Below are 20,941 nucleotides of genomic sequence, written 5' to 3'. Positions count from 1 at the left end.
AAATAAGGTGTCCTTACTTGTAGAATGACTAGATTTGATGGAAGATTTTTTAAATTTATTTTATTTTTTATTTTATTTACTTATTTATTTTTCTGCCACAACGTGGGGCTTGTGGAATTTTAGTTCCCTGACCAGGGATTGAACCCGTGCCCTTGGCAGTGAAAGTGCAGAATCCTAATCACTGGACTGCCAGGGAATTCTCTAAATCTGATGGAAGATTTGAATGTTCTCTGAATCTACAGAAGAACATAACACTCAATTTTGTCATACCCAACTCTATGTATTGTCTGTTATTAATTATCCAAAGAACAAGAACACTATAATGAATAGAATTCCTTTGTTCAATACCATTTAATGATAACTGAGGTTTACAATAATAACCTTAAGGTACTACAAGTACCTCTGGCATTATCAAAGAAAGATTAAACTCATTCAGTCCTATTTTATGTTCTAAATCTTTCTAGTTTTTGGAAGTTGGTATTTTACATGTACTGTGGGGACTTTATTACTCATCAGTTGTGTCAACTTGAGCAAGCTACTCAACCTCTCTAAGTCAGATTCCTATCTGAAAAGTGTGAATATACACTCTTCTCAGGGTGAAATTTCAGATATAATATTTGCAAGGTGCTTGATATGCAGTTGACATTTAATGCCTGGCAAATATGACTATTTGGGGGAGACATAAATAGAAAACCAGAAGCTGCAGGACACACTGCAGAGACCTGATCTTGGGGTCATCACCTGGACTTTTTTTTTTTTTTTTTTGGCGGTACGTGTGCTTCTCACTGCTGTGGCCTCCCCCGCCGCGGAGCACAGGCTCCGGATGTACAGGCCCAGCGGCCATGGCCCACGGGCCCAGCCGCTCCGCAGCCCGAGGGATCCTCCCGGACCAGAGCACGAAACCACGTCCCCTGCATCGGCAGGCGGACTCTCAACCACTGCGCCACCAGGGAAGCCCACCTGGACTTTTTAAAAATACCAAGTCCTCTCCTAGTACCAAAACTCTGAAGCAGGAGATCTAGGATGGGGCCCAAAAAGCTGAATATTTAACATGCATTTCAGGTTTTTGATGAGTATTGCCAGCAAACCCTCACTTGGAGATGCTCAGCCTTCAAGACCCCAGTCCCGGTGGTTAGAAAGCTGCTGTACGTGAGTTTCCATGCTCCTAAACAGTCCCCACTTTGAAGATAGTCTTTCTACCACTCTCCCAACCCCCGGCAACTAAGCGCTACTTTATTTCCTACGCTTAGCCAGAACACCATGAAAATTTAGCTTGAGAAAGGGCAGTTTGTCCCTTCCATTTTAAGCCAATGAGAAATAATATTGGCAGACCTGTTATATTTTGGAACACAACTGTGTGCATCTTAAAGGGTTCTGAGGGACCAAATAATGCAACTGCTTCACAGGATCCTCAAATTCTCCACTTTCCTCCAATAAAGTTTGTAATTCCTACTTGCAAAGACATGTTAGCATATGAATCAGCAGGCACTGCTGACTGTAAGACTGAGGAGAAGGGAGGATGGCATAAAAAGACTAAGGAACCATGAAATTTACAAATCTAGTTAACAAGGTTGGAAGCCCAATGGTAAATATCATCTCTAAAGTCTCAGGTTACATTTTCTACCCTATGAAAGGGGCAATCAAGACTATGGATAAAGAGAAAAGCTCCTCATCTTGCAAATCAAGAAAGCAAGGGCAGCTGATATAAAAGGACGAGGAAAAACTTCCGTTCTCCACGGAGGAAGCACCTTCCTGAGAAGGAAGCTGCCTGCAGTTCTTCTGCACCTCATATGCAGGGCTGGCCTCCCATATACACAGGATATGATGGGCAATGTGGAGATAATTATGAAGCTTCTAAATGATTACAAATAGCTGTCTAGAGTAAATAATGGGAACTCTTCATTTACCCCCAAACCTCAGTCCTCCCAAACCTGGTAAATGATAATACTACCTTCCAGTAGCTCAGTCCAAAAGCCTCAGTCATCCTTGGTTCCTGTTATTTTCTCCCATCTCATATCTGATATATCAGCAAGCCCTCCCTGCAGGCTCTAGCTTGGAAACATAATCAGAACCACATCACTTCACACTCACTCAACTGCTACCACACTAGCCAAGCCGCCATCCTTTCTCAGCTGGATTATTGCGAGAGCTGCTCACCTGATCTCTCTGCCAAGATTCCCACCTCCTTACAGTTTATCCTCCACTCAGCACACAAAATCATGGGCTGCTGGAGAAGGTTTCTCTTCCCACTCTACGCTCAGCCTTCAGCCATCCCTGCCTGTACCTCAGAGAGTGTCTCTGTCCACATTGCTGCTCTCTCCCTGGGGTGCACAGAGGCTGCTTTTTACCTGGGGACAGAGGCCCAGGAGGCTCACTGTTGTCCTGGTCCAGCCTCAGTCTCAGGTAAGTCCTGTGTCACTGGGTCTTGGTGGTGGGGCTTAGTGATACTATCTCTTACCTATAGCAGCTAAAACTCTGCCCTGTGTCTCGGGCGGTCCTTCTGCAGAACAGTGTTTCCTGCCCTCCTCCAGTAGAAGGAGGTCTCAAATGTCCTTGGCCCAGCAAAGTTTTCTGTCCTTCCCCCAGGGACAGGCTTTTCTTTTACATTCCTCCAAGCAGCAGTGGGTCTTCTCCCATCCAGGACAGCAAGGTTTGCTGCCTTTCCCCCAGTGGCCTCAGGCTTTTGTTCCATGGGAGACAAAGGTCTCATCCAGGATTCAACCCTTTCCTGGGATTCTTTCCCAGATCTCTCACCTTTCTTCCAATCTTTCTCTAGAGCACCCCATGGAGAGTCATGGAGAAGAGCCTACAAGTGAGGGTCAGCACCCCTGTGTCTGCAGCTCAGAGGGGTCTATTTAGCAACTCCTTAAATTTTTAGCTGAATGCTTCTTACTCACTTGTATGGCAGCCCTAATTCTGCCCACACTTTGCCACAGGTAAGCCAATGCTCACTTTCCAGCTTCTTGGAGACAACTGCATTTTCTTAGATTTCAGACTAATTAGCTACCCTGTGAACTCACCACTCTGATGGCATTAGCAAAAGTTAAGATCTTGTAGTCTGTCTGGCTTTTTCTTGTTGTTAAGCTGGGAGATACTCTTTTTGCCTCATAACTAGATTTTTGCAATTGTCTTACTAATTAGTTTCCCTGTCGTCTTCTTCTCTCCCATCTCAGTCTATTTATTCCAATGCCTGTTTCATTATGCCCTCCTCCAAAATAGTCAATGGTTCTGTATTTCATTACCAGTCAATTCTTATGCTATAAGCTGACAATTCAGAGAAGCATACTTTTTAGGGCTAGGAAGGACCTTCAGAGCTGTTTAGAGTCTAATTCCAATTACCTTTACAACCTTCTCTCTTTTCACCCTTCAACTCAAACCGCTTCTCCTTTAGGCACAATTCCTCAATGTCTCAACCCACAAACATTCATTGGATACCTGACTATTATGCATTACATCGGGCACTTTGTATTCAGAAATAAAATACAGACCTTCCTCTCATGAAGCTACATACAGCTGAACGCACATTTTGCTCATTTACTTTCATCTTTGCTCATTCTGTGCCATCCTGCAACGACCTTCCATATCCATGTCTCTGTCCTCCATACAAACATTTGACCAGGCATCACGATCTCCATGATGTCTTCTTTAACCATTGCAGACTTATCCTTTTTCCTTCCTTGTGTTTTACAGTACTTCATTTGTATCTCTCCATATCTCTAATTAAATTATAAGTATCATCAAAGAATAGATCCAAAGAATAGATCCATAAAAGAATAGATACAAAGTTAGCAAAATTTGTATCATACCATAATAGTATCTGGCATTTGAGGTGCCTGATACTTACTCACTAAATGAGGTTATATACCATAGTCATTAGAAACACGAGCTTGAGTCGGACAGACTTGAGTTTAAATTCTGACTTTGTCATCGTGTGATGTGAGGCAAGCTTTGTAACCACAGCCTTATTTTCCTCATTTGAACAATGAAGAATATAGGGTTGCTGTAAGGGTAAATGAGATGTTGTATATAACACGCCTTATATGTCGTAAGGATACAGTAAATAGGAAACTACCATACTAGTCCTAAATTACAGTGCAGGAAGCACTCATATGCAGTCATAGGCTGGATTTATCCTGGTACAAAGGACAGCTCACCCAAAGGCATCTGAACTTACAACCATAATGGCTTCATTAGTAATTGGTTTAAAAAATATTGCTGAGCCTCTGTCTTTCTCTTGGTAAGAGGGAATAGGACGAAGGCAGTCAAAAGACATAAATTCTCAGTTATAAGATAAATAAGTACTTAGGGATGTAATGTACAATCGATAAATATCATTAACATTGTTATATGTTATATATGAAAGTTAGTAAGAGAATAAATCCTAAGAGTTCTCGTCACAAGAAAATAATTTGTTTCTATTTCTTTAATTTTGTATCTATGTGAGATGATGGATGTTCACTAAAATTATTTTGATAATCATTTCATGATGTATGTAACTCAAATCATTATGTTGTACATCTTAAGCTTATACAGTGCTATATGTCAATTATATTTTAATAAAACTGGAAGAATAAATAAATAACTTCCATCTTCAAAAACTCAGGTCCCGAATGAACCAAAAGTAAACATTTTGATCAGAAGCCTGAAACAGAAATCCTAAGTCCATTTAGATGAGAGGAGAGGGGGAACTTAATTGCAAAAGATGTAGGGTCTCTTCTTTTTTAAGATAGATTTTAGTGCAGCATGTGACATATCAGTAGATTGCCACTAAACGTAACAAAGGTTAATATTGATATTAATTGGAAGAGGACTGAACCCCTAAATTGATGGCCTTCACCGCTCTCTTCAAGAATATTCTAAACTATGAGAAGAAAAGAAACAAAGCCCAGATGGGTTCACTGATGAATTTTACCAAACATTCAAGGAAAAATTATACCAATTCTCTGCCATCTCCTCCAGAAGATAGAAGAAGAGGACATACTTCTTAAGTCATTCTGTAAAGCCAACACTGTCCTAACACCAAAACCTTACAAAGATATTACAAGAAAGGAAACTATAGATAAATCTCTCTCATGAACATACATGCAAAAATCCTCAACAAAGTATTAGCAAATTGAATCCAACATATATAAAAAGAATTTTACACTATGATCAAATGAAATTTATTCCATGTATGCCAGCCTGGTTCAACATTCAAAAATCAAATAATATAATTCATCGCATCTACAAGTTAAAGCAGAAAAATCACATGATCTTGTCAATAGATGCAGAGAAACCATTTGACAAAATCTAATATCTATTCATGATAAAAACTCTCAGCAGGGCTTCCCTGGTGGCACACTGGTTGAGAGTCCGCCTGCCGATGCAGGGGATGCGAGTTTGTGCCCCGGTCTGGGAAGACCCCACATGCCACAGAGCAGCTGGGCCCGTGAGCCATGGCCGCTGAGCCTGTGTGTCTGGAGCCTGTGCTCCGCAACGGGAGAGGCCACGACAGTGAGAGGCCCGCGTACCGCAAAAACAACAACAACAACAACAAACCTCTCAGCAAACTATAAAAAGAGGGGAACTTCCCTGACCTGATAAAGAATATCTACAAAAAACTAACAGCTAACATCTCATTGTACATGATAAGAAATTAGATGCTTTCCTACTAAGGTCAGATCCAAGGCAAGGCTGTCCCCACACCACTCCTATTCAACATTGTATTGGAAATCCAAGCTGAAGCAGTAAGACAAGAAAGAGAAATAAAAGGTATACAGATTTGGAAGAAGGAAATAAAATTGGCTTTCTTTGCAGATGACACGATTATCTATGTAGAAAATTTCAAAGAACAACAACAACTGGAAACTCTCCAGAAACTAATAAGCAATTCTAGCAAGGTTGCAGGATACCAAGTTAATATGCAAATTAATTGCTTTCCTATATACCAGCAATGAACAATTGAAATTTGAAATTAAAATTACAATATCATTTACATTAGAGAGAAAAAAAATACTTGGGTATAAATTTAACAAAATACATATACAAGATCTAGATGAGGAAAACTACCAAACTCTAATAAAATAAATCAAAGAAGAACTTTAAAAATGGAGATATATTCTATGTTCATGGAAAGGAACTTTCAATATTGTTAGGATATCAGTTCTTCCCAAATTGATATAAGCGTTCAATGTAACCTCAATAAAAATCCCAGACAGTTATTTTGGGATTGATTGACAAACTGATTCTAAAGTGTTTTTTTCTTTTTTGGCCTCACTGTGTGGCTTGTGGGATCTCAGTTTCCTGACCAGGGATTGAACCTGGGCCCTGGCAGTGAAAGCCTGGAATCCTAACCACTAGGCCACTAGGGTGCTCCCTGATTCTAAAGTTTACATTGAGAGACAAAAGACCCAGAATAGTCAACACAATATTGAAGGAAAAGAAAAAAGCTGAGGCACTCTACTACCCAACTTCAAAATTTACTGTAAAGCTACGGTAATCAAAGACAGTAGGGTACTGGTAAAAGGATAAATAAACAGATCAATGGAACAGCATAAACAGCCCAAAAATAGACCATGCAAATATAGTCAACTGATCTTTGACAAAGGATCAAAAGCAATTCAACGGAGAAAGGATAGTCTTTTCAATAAATAATAAATACTGGTGGAACAACTCGACATCCACATACCAAAAAAGAAAAAAACGGATATAGACACAGACGTTACACCATTCACCCTTCACAAAAATTAACTCAAAATGGATCACAGCCTTAAATGTAAATCACAAAACTATAAAACTCCCAGAAAATAACATAAAAGAAAATCTAGATGACCTTAAGTTTGGCAAAGACTTTTTAGATAGTACACAAAAGTCTTAATCCATGAAAGAAAAAATTGTCAAGTTGTACATCATTAAAATTAAAAACTTCCATTTTGTGAAAGACACTGTTAAGAGAATGAAAAGACACAACACAGACTGGGAAAAAAAATTTGCAAAAGACATATTTGATAAAGAAATGTTATTCAAAATATACAATAAACTCAAAACTCAACAATAGAAAATGAACAACCCAGTTTAATAATGGGCAAAAGTTCTGAACAGTCACCTCAACCAAGATGAAGTACAGATGACAAATAAACATATGAAAAAATGTTCAACATCATACTTCATTAAGGAATTGCACATTAAAATAACAATAGCTAAAATCCAAGCCGCAGACAACACCAAATGCTAGTGAGGATGTGAAGTAACAGGAACTCTCATTCATTGTTGGTGGGAATGCAAAATGATACAACCACTTTGGAAGAAAGTTTGGCAGTTCCTTACCAAAACAAACCTATTCTTAACACACAGTCCAGCAATTGTGCTCCTTGGTACCTACCCAAATTGAGTTGAAAAATTATATCCACAAAAACCTGAACAGGAACGTTTATAGCAGCTTTATTCATAATTGTCAGAACTTGGAAGCACCCAAAGTGTCCCTCAGTAGGTGAATGGATAAAGAAGCTGTGGTGCACTCAGACAATGGACTGTTATTCAGCACTAAAAAGAAATAAGCTATCAAGGCATGAAAAGACATGGCAGAACCTTAAATGTATACTACTGAGTGAAAGAACGCAATCTGAAAGTACTACATACTGTATGATTTCAATTATAAGACATTCTGGAAAAGGCAAAACTATGGAAAGAGTAAAAAGTTGAGTAATTGCCAGGGGGTAGGGGTAGGGAAGGATGAATAGGTGGGGAACAGGGAATTTTTAGGGAAGTGAAACTACTCTGTAGGATACTAAAATAGTAGGTATATGTATTACACACTTGTCAACATCCATAGAACGAACAACAGCAAGAATGAACCCTAATATAAACTATGGGCATTGTTTGATAATGTTGTATATGTGCTATTTCATGGATTGTAATAAATGCACCACACTGATCTGGAATATTGGTGGCGGGGATGATGGGGGGGGTGTTGGAACTCTCTACTTTTCCCTCAATTTTTTGTGAACCTAGAATCACTCTAAAAAATAAATCTTGGGGACTTCCCTGGTGGTGCAGTGGTTAAGACTATGCGCTCCCAATGTAGGGTGCCCGGGTTCGATCCCTGGTCAGGGAACTAGATCCCACATGCATGACGCAACTAAGAATTCGCATGCCACAGCTAAGGAGCCCACTGATGCAACTAAGATCCAGTGCAATCAGATAAATAAATAAATAAATAAATAAATAAATCTTATTAAAAAAAAAATCAAATCAATCAATCAAAGAGAACCAGAGAGTCCACATCAGGAGATCTGTGGTTCCTTCTGTAAAGTCAAGTGGAGAGTTAAAGAGAGAAAATTTCTAAGAAATCCAGTAGTCAGAAGCATGAGAAGCACCAAATAGGCCAGACACAGTGATATAGATAAGGCCAAACAGATAGCACGGTCATTCATGTAGAAAGCTCTGTAGCATTGCTGCCTACTACAAGAATGACAGGGAAACCATATGACTCAGCTATTCCACTTCTGGGTATTTGAAAAAGAAATCTGAAAAACACAAAACACTAATTCGTAAAGATATATACACCCCTATGTTCATTTCAGTTTTATTGATAATAGCCAAGATATGGAAACAACCTAAGTGTCCACTGATGGACGAAAGGATAAGGAAGATGTGGTACACACAACGGAGTACTACTCAGCCATAAAAGAGAACGAAATCCTGCCATTTGTGACAACATGGATGGACCTTAAAGGTAGTATGCTAAGTGAAATAAGTCAAATGGAGAAAGACAAATATTATATTATTTCACTCATAGGTGGAATCTAAAACAAAGAAACAAACAAAATATAACAAACTCATAGATAGAGGGAACAGACTAGTGGTTACCAGAGGGGATAGGGGTTGGGGGTGGGTGAAATGGGTGAAGGAGTCAATTGTATGGTGATGGATGGAAACTACACTTGTGATGGTGATCATTTCATAGTGTATACAGATGTCAAATTATGATGCTATACACTTGAAACTTATATAATACAAAAATTAAGAAATAAAAATAAGTGTAACTAGTTACCCTTGTTGGTGGGGAGAAAAAGAATGACAGGTAAGACCTCTGACTTCTAGGAAGAAAACCAGACTGAGCGGAATTTAAGTAGCAATTTAAAATAAGTATATGGAAATGAGGGTGTTTATCTAGGCCAAGTTGTAGTACTCAATTAAAAATCCCTTTCTAAGCATGTGAATATAGGTAATTAGTGGTCAATATGTATCTAGTTTTTTTAATAGTTATAAATATATGACTTTAATAAAAATACTGTAATTTGAAAGCTTTACTCTCTGTTTATCTCCTGGACTTTTGCTAACCTAACAAGGGTCATTCAGAAGAATCTTACTAAAGTTTCAAGCAGGCATTTTGTTTTTGAGATGCTCTAATTTCTTGGAGCTAGCCCTATCATATTTAAATTAAGTGCTTTTTATCCTATCTATCATTTATTCAACAGAGAAGCATTAAGGACCTAGTTTTCCAAGCTCTGTGACTCGCAAGCTAATCTTCTGCCTGTCCTGCCAACAGCCAACTCACTCTAGCCTGCTGTCAAATGATAGCTTAATTTTATATATGTATCATGAGATTGGGCGTGGCTATCTGCAAGAAGATTAGACCAGCTGTCTGATCTTGACTCCAACTCCTGCCTCACATGAAATATAAGATAGGTTCTGATGCTAGCAATATGAGTCTCAGTTAAGTCTATTCACGTGGCATATGTGTGTGTGCATGTATACACATGAGTTTTTATGTATTTTCTACAATGTGCAGACACATAGGCCATTCCCCCATGATCAGCATCACAAGCCTGAGAAGATGAAAGAGACCAGCCTCATCCTGGTAGGATAAGTTGAGATGGTGAAAGCTGAGAGTGAATTAGGAGCCTTGGGCCCGAAGGACTGGCTTAGAGCTCTAATGGGATGGCAATGCCTTGGAGGAGATGGAGGATTGACTGGGGAGACAAAAGACTGTGGAAACTTACTGTATATTGGAAAGATAATTTGAGGACATAACAACATCAGGTTTTATCCAAATTCTGTGAGATCACACATCCCAGTGAAATCTCTCAACATCATTAATAGGAAGCAACAAAATCTAAGGACCAACATCGGCAGTAAGATGTTGCAGGTTGAAGGGCTGATACCACCGGGGAACCAGAGATGATTAGAAAAGAATAATGGCAGAATCCTCACACAAGGATGGGGTGATTGCTAGGAAGTACTTGCAGGACCATGCGTGGGGGAGGTCAGAAATTGGTGGAAACTCTTTAAGGAAACTGGAGGTCTTGGTCTGCTATTTAACATTAGCTGTGAATTAGAAGAGGTGCTAGGAAAGCATCTCTGAAAGCAAGTCTTAGGAGACTTCCTTTGCAGGTCAAAGTTTGTATTTACACAAGAGAACAAGCAATTCAAACATAGGAAAGGCTATCGATGTCTCACTAAGTGATGCCTCTTGCTTTCTGTACCTACACTTCGTCTAAAGTCTGGGAGAGTCAGAACAAAAAGCCTAACAATGTAAAAGACAGTAGTTGGACAATTAGCAAAATCTGAATAAGATCCATAGATTAGATAATAATATTGTATCAAAGTTAATTTTCCAATTTTGATAACTGCACTATGGGTATATAAGAGAATGTTCTTGTTCTTAAGCAATGTGCACTGAAATATTTAGGATAAAGAGGCATCATATTTTGCAAATTTCAAATGGCACAGAAAAATTTACATAGAAATATAGGTATATGTAAAGAAATATGAAGAGATGGGGAAGAGAGAGAGAGAGAAGGAATGATAAAACAAATGCAACAAAATACTAAAAATCAGGGTTTCCCTGGTGGCGCAGTAGTTAAGAATCCACCTGCCAACTCAGGGGACACGGGTTCAAGGCCTGGTCCAGGAAGATCCCACATGCGCAGAGCAACTAAGCCCGCATGCCACAACTACCAAGCCTGCTCTCTAGAGCCCGCGAGCCACAACTACTGAGCCCACATGTCACAACTGCTGAAGCCCGCACGCCTAGAGCCCGTGCTCCGCAACAAGAGAAGCCACCACAGTGAGAAGCCCCTGCTCGCCACAACGAGAAAAAGACCTGCGCACAGCAACAAAGACTGAGCACAGCCAAAAATAAATAAATAAAATAAATTTATAAAATAAAGTTAACAATCAAAGCATATGGGTAAACGTTATACAGCAGTTCTCTATATTATTTTAAAAATTTCTCTAAGTTTGAGGTTATTTCAAAATAAAAAGTTATTCTAAAAAGACTGCCAACAACAGAAAGGCTAACACAAACTAAAGCTATTCTTAAATGTAGACAAGGCTTTGTAAGCAATGAGATCTGAGCCATGTTGAAAATGTGGCATGCTCACTGCAAAATACACCTTACTTCTCCACCCAACATATTTAATTTTATGGCAATCATTCCTAGGGATTAAAACACATTTCAGAAATCTGAGAAGAAATTAAAATGTCTTAGTTGAAGGGGTAATGACTTAATCTCTGTTCATTATTCCAGTGGAAGAAAGCAGGATCCTAAGGATTCTTCCTCTCTGGTTTTTGTTGTACTTACCCGACCAATAGACTTGCCCCTCTATTTCATAAATATAGGTTTCACTTTCATTAGTCATGTAAAATCACATTAAATTCCCTGTGGGAGAACCATAACATTTAATGTGAAAACAATTTCTTTTGGTTGATATACCATGCTTCTAGAATAAAGTTGCAAAAAAGGGTTGTTTGTGCTTCTTACAATCACCAGACAATAATACTAATGGCTTGGTCTATTATCCACAATCATTTTTGTGCTAAGTCCACTAAGGATTTGGTATTGAATTCCCACTTAAGGGATAGTCATTATGCTGAATTTTGGGGAATCGTTTGCTGCATGTTTCACATTTTAATGTATTACATTTATGAAGCCTTTATCCAATGGTAAAACTTTCTTAGATCAAAAAATGTTACACATATTTCACAGGTGTTTGGAGAGGGATCCTTTCATTTGTGCCTCAGCATTTCAGCCTGCACCCAGAAAATATAAGCATCTACCCACCTGATAATTTCTACTCATTCCTGAAGGGAAGATTGATAGATATCTCATTAGTGGAACTGAAAAGCAGTTGGGTATGCTCACCTTTCTCCTATCTCTGGGGTAACTAGCATTCTTCTCTGTTCTTGTTTCAGGGGGCAATCATGAAGGGGTCAGACCAAGACCTATTTTCTAGAAGCAGTTCTGAAGGTCCATCTCATTCCCTATCTGGGGACTCAAAAGTATAAAGCAATAGTCCTCAGTGAGTATGTCTGTTTTGGAAAGACCATTCCAGGCTTTCCAATAATAAAAATAATATTTCATTCTCTGTCTTTCTCTTTTGCCTATTTACATAAATTTATTCAAAACTCAAGAGAGGAAGCGAAGAGTGCTATTTAAAGCCCCCCTAAAATGTCACCAGTCTTATTGCCTGGTTTTTCTGCTTCCAGATGTGTGGACTTTCTTTTGGTAAATTCATATTACACTGAGGTTTAAATACACCTTTGATTCCTACTAGGGATGGATAATTACCAAAGCCTCTATTTACATTTCAAAACAAAATGGTTATTCACTTACTTCATTGCCTGATGGGTTACGTTTCCATTACAAACCATTAGTGACCATTAGGAATTGCAGTTCTTTTCATTTCCTAAGGCTTTGTTTGAACTTCACAAATCACATGACAAGCTGTGTCAACACCTTCAAAGAGGAGCAACATTCTGATGAAGTCAATAAGCAGAAAAACTGGACCAGGACAGGATGGAGCCTGGCTCTATGGGCTGAACAGAAAGTGAAGCAATCTGGGACTGGTAGAGGTTTCATCAATGAAGTGGGCAGAGCCCAAGGACCTGACCCAGCACTGAGACTAGCCACCTCCAGGAGGCTGCTAGCTGTTGGGAAAGTAAATTTTTTCTCCTTTTGGAATGTATTATGATCAAGTGAGACTAAGACTGAGAATGATGTCAATCCAGAGGGTACATAACAAACAAGACATCAACCCAGCGAGATGAAGTCTGGTAACACTGTGAGACCTCCAAATCAGTCTACAATCCTTGGTCTTTTAGTTATGAGAGCCATTAAATGTACGAGTTTGCCTTAAGGAAGTTTTGGTTGGTTTTCTCCATCTTGTGATTGAATGGATATTAACTAGTACGGAAGGTCTACTTACACTTTTCAGTTTATTTTATGCAAAAGTTAAGTGCGATAATGGCATATCATTGAGCTTAAAGCAGGAAAATTTAAAAATGACACTAAGTATTGAAAACAGTGGAAGCAATACAGGGAATTGTTTCCCAGGTGATGAAAGAGCTGAAAGACAAACAGGGAGGGGAGGGTGTGGCAACCTGATGATTAGCAGCAAGGGGCCTAGAGGAGGAAGGTTACCGAAGCCCAACAGCCAGCATTACCTGGAGGAACTTAAAACCATGGGAGATCTATCCATTGAGAACGAGAGGGGTGGAAGAGACTCAGTCACTGACAGGGCCATGTTGCCTGAGTCAGAGAGATGGGGAGAAATACCCTGGCCTTTCCTCTTCACCCTTCCTCTGACCTCCTGTCAGTGCCTCTCACTGGCCAAGCCCAAGTGGGAATCAGCTGACACAAGAGCCTGGGAAGCACAGCCTGCACAGATTGCTCCCCCCTCCCACCCCCACATCCAGTGACATTAAGTAAAGCATGAATGCATCTGAACACAAATGACCCCAACACAAACAATATTTACAAATCAGCAAATATCTTATCTCAAAGTGTCAAATGCTTTCTAACCAGAAAAATGGAGTGCACAAGAAGTACTTGTTCACCACTACTATTCTTTTCCTCATTTCTCCTTCTCAAATGATAAGGGATAGAAAAAATGGATATTACATTTTTAAAAGTTCCCCCAAGCAATTCAGATTATGTTTATATTGCCCTTCCCCCTTCATCCCCCTTACCTGAAGACACTGCTCGACCTCATGCCAAAATTCAAAATTTGAGCAATGGTGTGCTTAAATGCTGAGATTCTTGATGATTTTCCCTTCTTTCCTACTTTAAAATTAGGAGGGGAAAAAAAAACCCTAACAAATGAAGAAATCCAAGGAAATGGTTTTCTATGCTAGGGACTCCAAGACCATAAAACCGATATTATTTCTTAATTATACCAGAGCTTCATACCAGAGAGTTTATAAAACTGAGAGGAAACAGTGTTTAAAGGAAACACCGCGGCTTTCTGTAGCACTTCAAAACAAACCTCTTTTTAAGTGTGGTTTTAAGATATAAATTGATTTGTATGTTTCAGAAGGGAAAAGAGACACTCCCTGACCTCTCAAGTATGTGACTGGACACCTTGGCACCATCTATAATGATTTGGCCCCAATCTCACCTGTAATAGGAAAAAGTAGAAGCATCAGAACCTGGGTCGGAAACTAGGGGACAATTAGTTCCATCCATTAGTGAAAATTTTATGAGTTCAGTAAAGGAGGAGTTTCTAGCTGAGTGCTTAGGAGGAAAAGGGGAATTTGGTGCAGTAAAGTCATAATATACTACTTATGAGGAACTTTCTCAGGAATCTAAAGGTCATCTGCCTCCCAGTCCCAAAGAAATACAGCCCTGCAGAAATCTCCTTGGCCATTTACCACCTGCCTGGCTAAGCCTTCCCTTGGGGCCTGAAGGACTGACCTATCTGCTGACTCAGGCAGACAGACTATCCTGAGGTCTGTTCTAAATCCTCATATCCAGCCTCACCTGTCCTACACAGGCTATGAGGCTAACACAGTATCCATGGATGTGCCCAGGCTGCAGTCTTCAGATCGAGCCCCTATTCCAGGAGGTGGTATTTGGGTAAGTAATTAAAAAGTGAATAATGGGGCCCTTCAGATGACCGCGAGAGTCACCTCCGTGAGAATTCAGAAACCTAAAGTCCAGTGTGATGAGACACGATCACAGACAGGGGAGGGATTCAGCTATTATGTGGCTCTGACAAAACTTTTCAACACCTTTCCTATTGACCTGGAAAGTGTTACCTAGGATGCCTAGTTCTGATGTCAGCTAGTCCCTTGGGGATATGCAAGTGATTTCAGAATGCACTGGGGACCACCCAGTGGGCAGCTAAAACTATCCTGAATATCTTTATCTCTTTCTTATATTAATGCTATCCACCTATTTATTCATTTATTCCTTTGGCATTGCCTTTCCTTCCTCTCCACATTCACATTAGAACAGGTTTGAACCACAAATGAACAAAATGAAGACGTATTTTCCAGTTTAACAAAGTTCTCTCCCCACAGGATTTTATCTTTCATGGGGTGTTCGTTGCTTTTTAATAATGATAAAACCCTCTTGCCAATTGCAAAGTTATTTATAACCTAATCACTTGTCTAAATTTACTTTATCCCTAATTTTTAAATTAAATTGTTTAATTTATTTTTATTTATTAATCTGTAATTAATTGATAACCTCATCCTGTTCAAAATTGATTAAATTTGCTTTATAAGAACATGCATATTTTATTAAAATAATATAAATTAGTGTGTAAGAAAGAAGAAAGCAAAATAAGTATAAGACATAAAATGGTGCTGGAATGTAAAGCTGATGCCAAAACACACACACACACACACACACACACACACACACACACAGGAATACTAGTCAGTCATAAAAACGATAAAATCTTGCCATTTGCAACATGAATGGACTTTGACGTTATTATGCTAAGTGAAATAAGATTTCAGACAGAGAAAGACAAATTCCATATGATTTCACTCATATGTGGAATATAAAAACAAACAAAAACAAAATAAATGAACAAACCAAACAAAAACAAACCCATAGATACAGAGAACAGACTGGTGGTTACCAGAGGAGAAGGGGCAGGGAGAGGGTGAAATGGGTAAAGGGGATCAACTGTATGGTGACAGCCGGAAACTAAATTTTTGGTGGTTGAGCATGCTGTAGTGTGTACAGAAACAGAAATATAATGCTGTACACACGAAACTTATATAATGTTACAAACCAATGTTACCTCAATAAAAATATAAAAGTAAAAATATCAAGGGGGTTTTAGTTTAGGCAAAGTAATGACTAGATGAATTTATAAGCAGGACAACTGGCTTTGTTTAAGGTAGAATTCTTCCAAAAGCAAAAATGCAGAGCAGATAAAAAGGAAGCAGAGATTCACTACAGCAACTAATAAATTCAAACCCATATTACATCATTTCAAGCAACAACATAAAAGATCTTTAGCAAGTGAGACTGGAAGGAAAATACCACTAGCTAACCTGTATTGACATACTGAGCACTTTGTTCTAGTCATTTTCTATGTGCTCATTTAATCTTCACAACAATCCTCTGGGATCAGCACTATTATTATCTCCATTTTATAGACAAGGAAACCGAGTCACAAAGACTCAGAAAAACTTGTTCAAAGTTATCAGCTAATAAGTCGTTAAACTGAGGCTTGAACTCAGGTATCCTGGCTCCAAAGCCACTATGATATCATTAATATTATAAAAAATATTTTAAAATCACACTTAAGATGAAAAGTAGAGGCATCATTAGGAAATTAGTTAGAAAACAATGATGTCTATTATATCATGTATGATTTGCAAATATGGAAATGAAGGAAGGAAGGTTGGAAAGGAAAAAAAAGTATTTGAAATAGAGAAAAAAATGCATAAGCTTATCTACACAGAAAAATCTTTGGTGTGCAGATAATCTCAGTAACTGAAAATCATTTTTAGTAGTTTTTGGAATGCACACACACATACACACACATATCTTTATATCTCGTAGATATATTACATATACATATATGCATGGACTATATATGCAATACATTATGTATACACAGATATGTATGTCATACATATAATACATTGCATTATATGTGTACATACATATATATTTATGCATGTATCAACACATAATAAATGTTTTGATAGTATTCGTTGAATGAATGAATGAAATATATACATATATGCTTTTGAAAGCTACACAAGCACTGTTCAAAAAAGCCTTCAATAGAAAGCCTGGGTTTGAGGGATGAAGGCTTTTACTTTCACTTTATATTTCTTGGTATTGTTTGCATTTTTCCCCAGTATTCAGATATTGCTTATTTTTCCATGTCAACCATAATTATCCAGAAAACAGTATTATAGGACATATTTGCTTTACATTCTTACATTAAAATATTAAGAAATATTAAGAAACACATTATCTATTGACTACTTTTTCTATAATGTTAGAAATCAAAGGAAAAACACACATGCCTTGAAGTTTACTTGAACAAACCCAGAGCAATACAATAGATGTTATCCAAAGAATGGGGTTTGGGGATTTGTTTTTCGTCTGTTTGCTCTGTTTTTGTTTGTTTTCGGTCAAAAGGCTCATCCCATGAATGTCCAGTTCCCCAGGTAAAATAGATGAAAAACCAGAGGGGAGACCATCACCACAGTCAAGTGATAAACATGACTGCCTATATTTCTTACTTTTAAACTTCAGGTGTTATCTTCTACTAAATCTCTCATTTTTCCTGTAGATCTCTGGCTCGACAATCATGTAGCCATAATTTAACTAAGTATTAAAACTAAAATCCTCTTAGAAATAATCTTCCTCCCTACTCTTCTTTTTGCCTTTCAGTAATTACTGTACTAGTGGGCAGGTGGTACAAAGGCTATGAAGTATTTTAATAGATTTTTTGGTTTCATGATTAACTGATACAAACCTGAAGTGTTACCACTCTTAAATGTAATCAAGTGAAGATTATAGTTTTGATTAGCCATTGAATAGGTCCAGAATCATAATCAGATACTTGCCTATTTTGTCAACCTCTGATTTAGAGTCTTTATTGCAATTGAATGGCCTTAATCTACTAACAAATAAGCTATCTTATTTAAGCAGACAAGGAAGAAAATGGTTTTGCTATGAAAAATTTCCTTCTCTCTTACGCAAAGAGATGGGCTAAAATCTTTCTAATGGTCTATTAAAAGACTATAAGGATTTGATACGGAAGGTAAGAGGACTTTCAGTATTCTGATGTAAGGTAGAATCTTTATTTTATCATCTCTTTTTCTCAAATCAATCAAAAATATTTATTGGGCTTTTGCAATATAAAGCATCAGAGAGAGAAGAATCATAATCCCTATTGAGAAATGTTCACTTTATTAGACAAATAAGATAAAACTAGGTAAGAAATAGTAGAAAATTAAACTTTCTACTGAAGTATAAAATTGTGCCATATAGACAATAGATCTTCTTTCTTTCTATTTTTGTCACTCAAGTTTTTTTTTTCATAGTTCCTCTACCTTCTAATATGGGATATCTTTAGGCTCATTTTTCCACCTGCTTCTCTACACATTTCTTCTCTCATCCTTTCTCATGGCTATGAAACCATATACAAATTCTGGTGCTTCCTGAATGTATATGTCCAGTACAGACCTCAGACACGGTAGCCTGCTGCCTATTTTATACATCTGCTTAAATATCTCAAATGTTCCTAAAATTCAACGGCTCCAAAATTGAACTCTTGATCATCCTTCTCCCACACCAAATCTGTTCTATCCCTAGTCTTTCAAACCTCAATTGGTAAAGCCATAAATCTGAGAATCATCCTTAATATTTTATCACTTGTCCTTAACTCCTATATCTAGTCCGCTATAAAATCCAATCAATTCAACTTCCAAAACATTACTTGAATCCACCTACATCTCTCTTTTCACTCTAATTGCTTACCTGGTCTCCCTGCTTTTGCCCTTTTTTGCCCTCCTCCCTCCATCCATCCTCCACAGAGCAGCCAAAATGATCAATTTAAAGTGAAAATTACGTGATATTCTTTTTCTTAAAAGCCTTCAAAGACTTGATATTGTATTTAAGATAAAGTATGAGTACAATTTGAATCATATCCCTTGCCACCTTTACATCTCAAATAAAGTCATTGTTTTTTCACAAATCATTATAATTTGTTAATATATTTTATATGAGTGGCCTCCATTTCTGCTTTGGTTTTATTGGTTTGCTGTTTATCCACCCCTACTAGACTTTAAGCTGCATATATCAGGGACCATGTCTCCTTATGCACATGATCTCATTCAATACTCAGAACATCCCTATTTTATGTATTATTCCCAATTCTACAGATGAGAAAAATATGACTTAAGAGAAGATGAGTCTTTCCTGAGGACACATACCTGATATGATGAAAAACTAGATATAAACCAAGGTCTCTTGGAAGCAGAGAGCTATATTGTTATTTACGATACCGTATCATTCCCTCCACAAACATTCCCCACTGGAGATGTCCAAAATCACAGCCATACAAGGGAACTTCCCCTTGAAAATTATTAATGAGCTAAAATCAACATGAAAGGAAGTCTCAAAAATGTCAAATTTTTTTTTTTTTTTTATGTGTTGGGTATCTGTTCATAGGAAGGCCACAAGTTTTGTGCCCCTTGTCACAATGAACCCTGATTCCTGTCGGGTGTGTTGCAAATAATTTTTTAATTGCATGATTTTGAGGAAGGTAGGGTAAGAAACTGGTGGCCTGATTTTTCAGTGGGTGCACAGGATATTTTTATGTATAGAAACCTCAAGTGGTAAGAGCCTTCACGAAAAACCCAAATCCCAGTTCCTCTATTTCAGTTTCTTAATATGTAAATGGTTCTAGGATTTAAGCATTAAGTGAGGTAAAGTATATGAAACATTTAGCATAGTCTTGTATTCAAATATTACTTATTATTATACTAATTAGTCTCTTTTTTTTTCCATCACCGCTGCACAACCATATAGTGAGAGAAGAGGCACTAGAGAGTGTGTTCTCTGTTCTCAGTCTGAGGGTGCTTAGTTCAGTAGAAGTGAATACGGAGTGGCTGCAGTCCTGCAAAATGGAATCCCCTAAGGCTTAGGATCCGGAATGCACTCCAGTTCCCTGTACTTGATGACGAGTCCTCTAAAGCTGATGGAAACGTTTACAGATGAGTTCAGTTCATGGTTCTTTCAACCCCTGACTTTATCATTCAGTTGTAATTATCAAGATCCTTTCCCCTTTACTTTGTACACTTGAATCTCTGCTTTAGTATCCTTCAAGGACTGGCTCCTGCCTTGCTCTTAGCAGCTCACCTCAGAGACTATAGTTTTGATACCTGCATCTTTAGTTCCCCTTCTTGGAGCCAGCTCTCCCCTTCTCTACCTGCCTGGACCAAGACATACCATGTAAGGGAATACTGGATTCCCTGTTGCTGTGCTCTGCGGACCTGATGAGAAACCTCTCATGAGTGGTAGTGATCTTGCCAATGACAACAAGTTGTCAGTAATCAAGTCTGGGGGCACCCTGTTTTGCTGCTAATACTCTACTCCTTCTCCCTCCTCTCTATCCACAAAATAAGCCAGTAGGTTCTGATGTCCACCATTCTACCAAGTGTGGATGTAGTAATGAAATCATATGCAATCCCTTTATTCCAGAATGTAATGTAATTAATTTCTTTGCTAACTAACCCTTGTCAAAAGGTTAAAACTCTAAAGACCCAAGACAAACACAATGTACACTTACAGAAGATAAGAAATACAGAAGATACACAAATAGATAAGATAAGAAATAATTGGGAGTGGGGAGAATTTCTAACATCCCTTCAGAATACAGATAAATATATTCAAAAGTAGTTGATTAACAGCATAGTTTTTTAAAACCACAGGGAAACTGTCATTTCCTTAGAACTCATATTAAAATTTAACTAATTATAAATTATAAGCATTCCACAAAACACACTTGTGGAAACAGTTTCAAAATGCTCATACATATTACTAACCTTGGGGAAAACCAAGGAAGGAAATCACCTAGGAGTCCTCCCAATTTTCCTGTCAGTCTTATTCTCTCATTTCTGGTGACCCTGGTCACGTTCATGAATGCTATCCCTTTTTTTGTGATGCATAATCACCACCCAGCAGGGATAC

The 20,941-nt window shown here is 38.1% G+C and overlaps 1 pseudogene; it reads right to left on the bottom strand.

Moving 5' to 3' along the window:
• Positions 1-19,397: 19,397 nt before the first annotated feature.
• Positions 19,398-19,513, bottom strand: LOC116757228 (annotated as a pseudogene).
• Positions 19,514-20,941: the final 1,428 nt, after the last annotated feature.

Source organism: Phocoena sinus, chromosome 7, assembly GCF_008692025.1.
Source record: "Phocoena sinus isolate mPhoSin1 chromosome 7, mPhoSin1.pri, whole genome shotgun sequence".
In the NCBI taxonomy this organism is placed as follows: Eukaryota; Metazoa; Chordata; class Mammalia; order Artiodactyla; family Phocoenidae; genus Phocoena; species Phocoena sinus.
The sequence above is the reverse complement of the archived record's forward strand: the minus strand, read 5'-3'. Positions and strand labels throughout refer to the sequence as shown.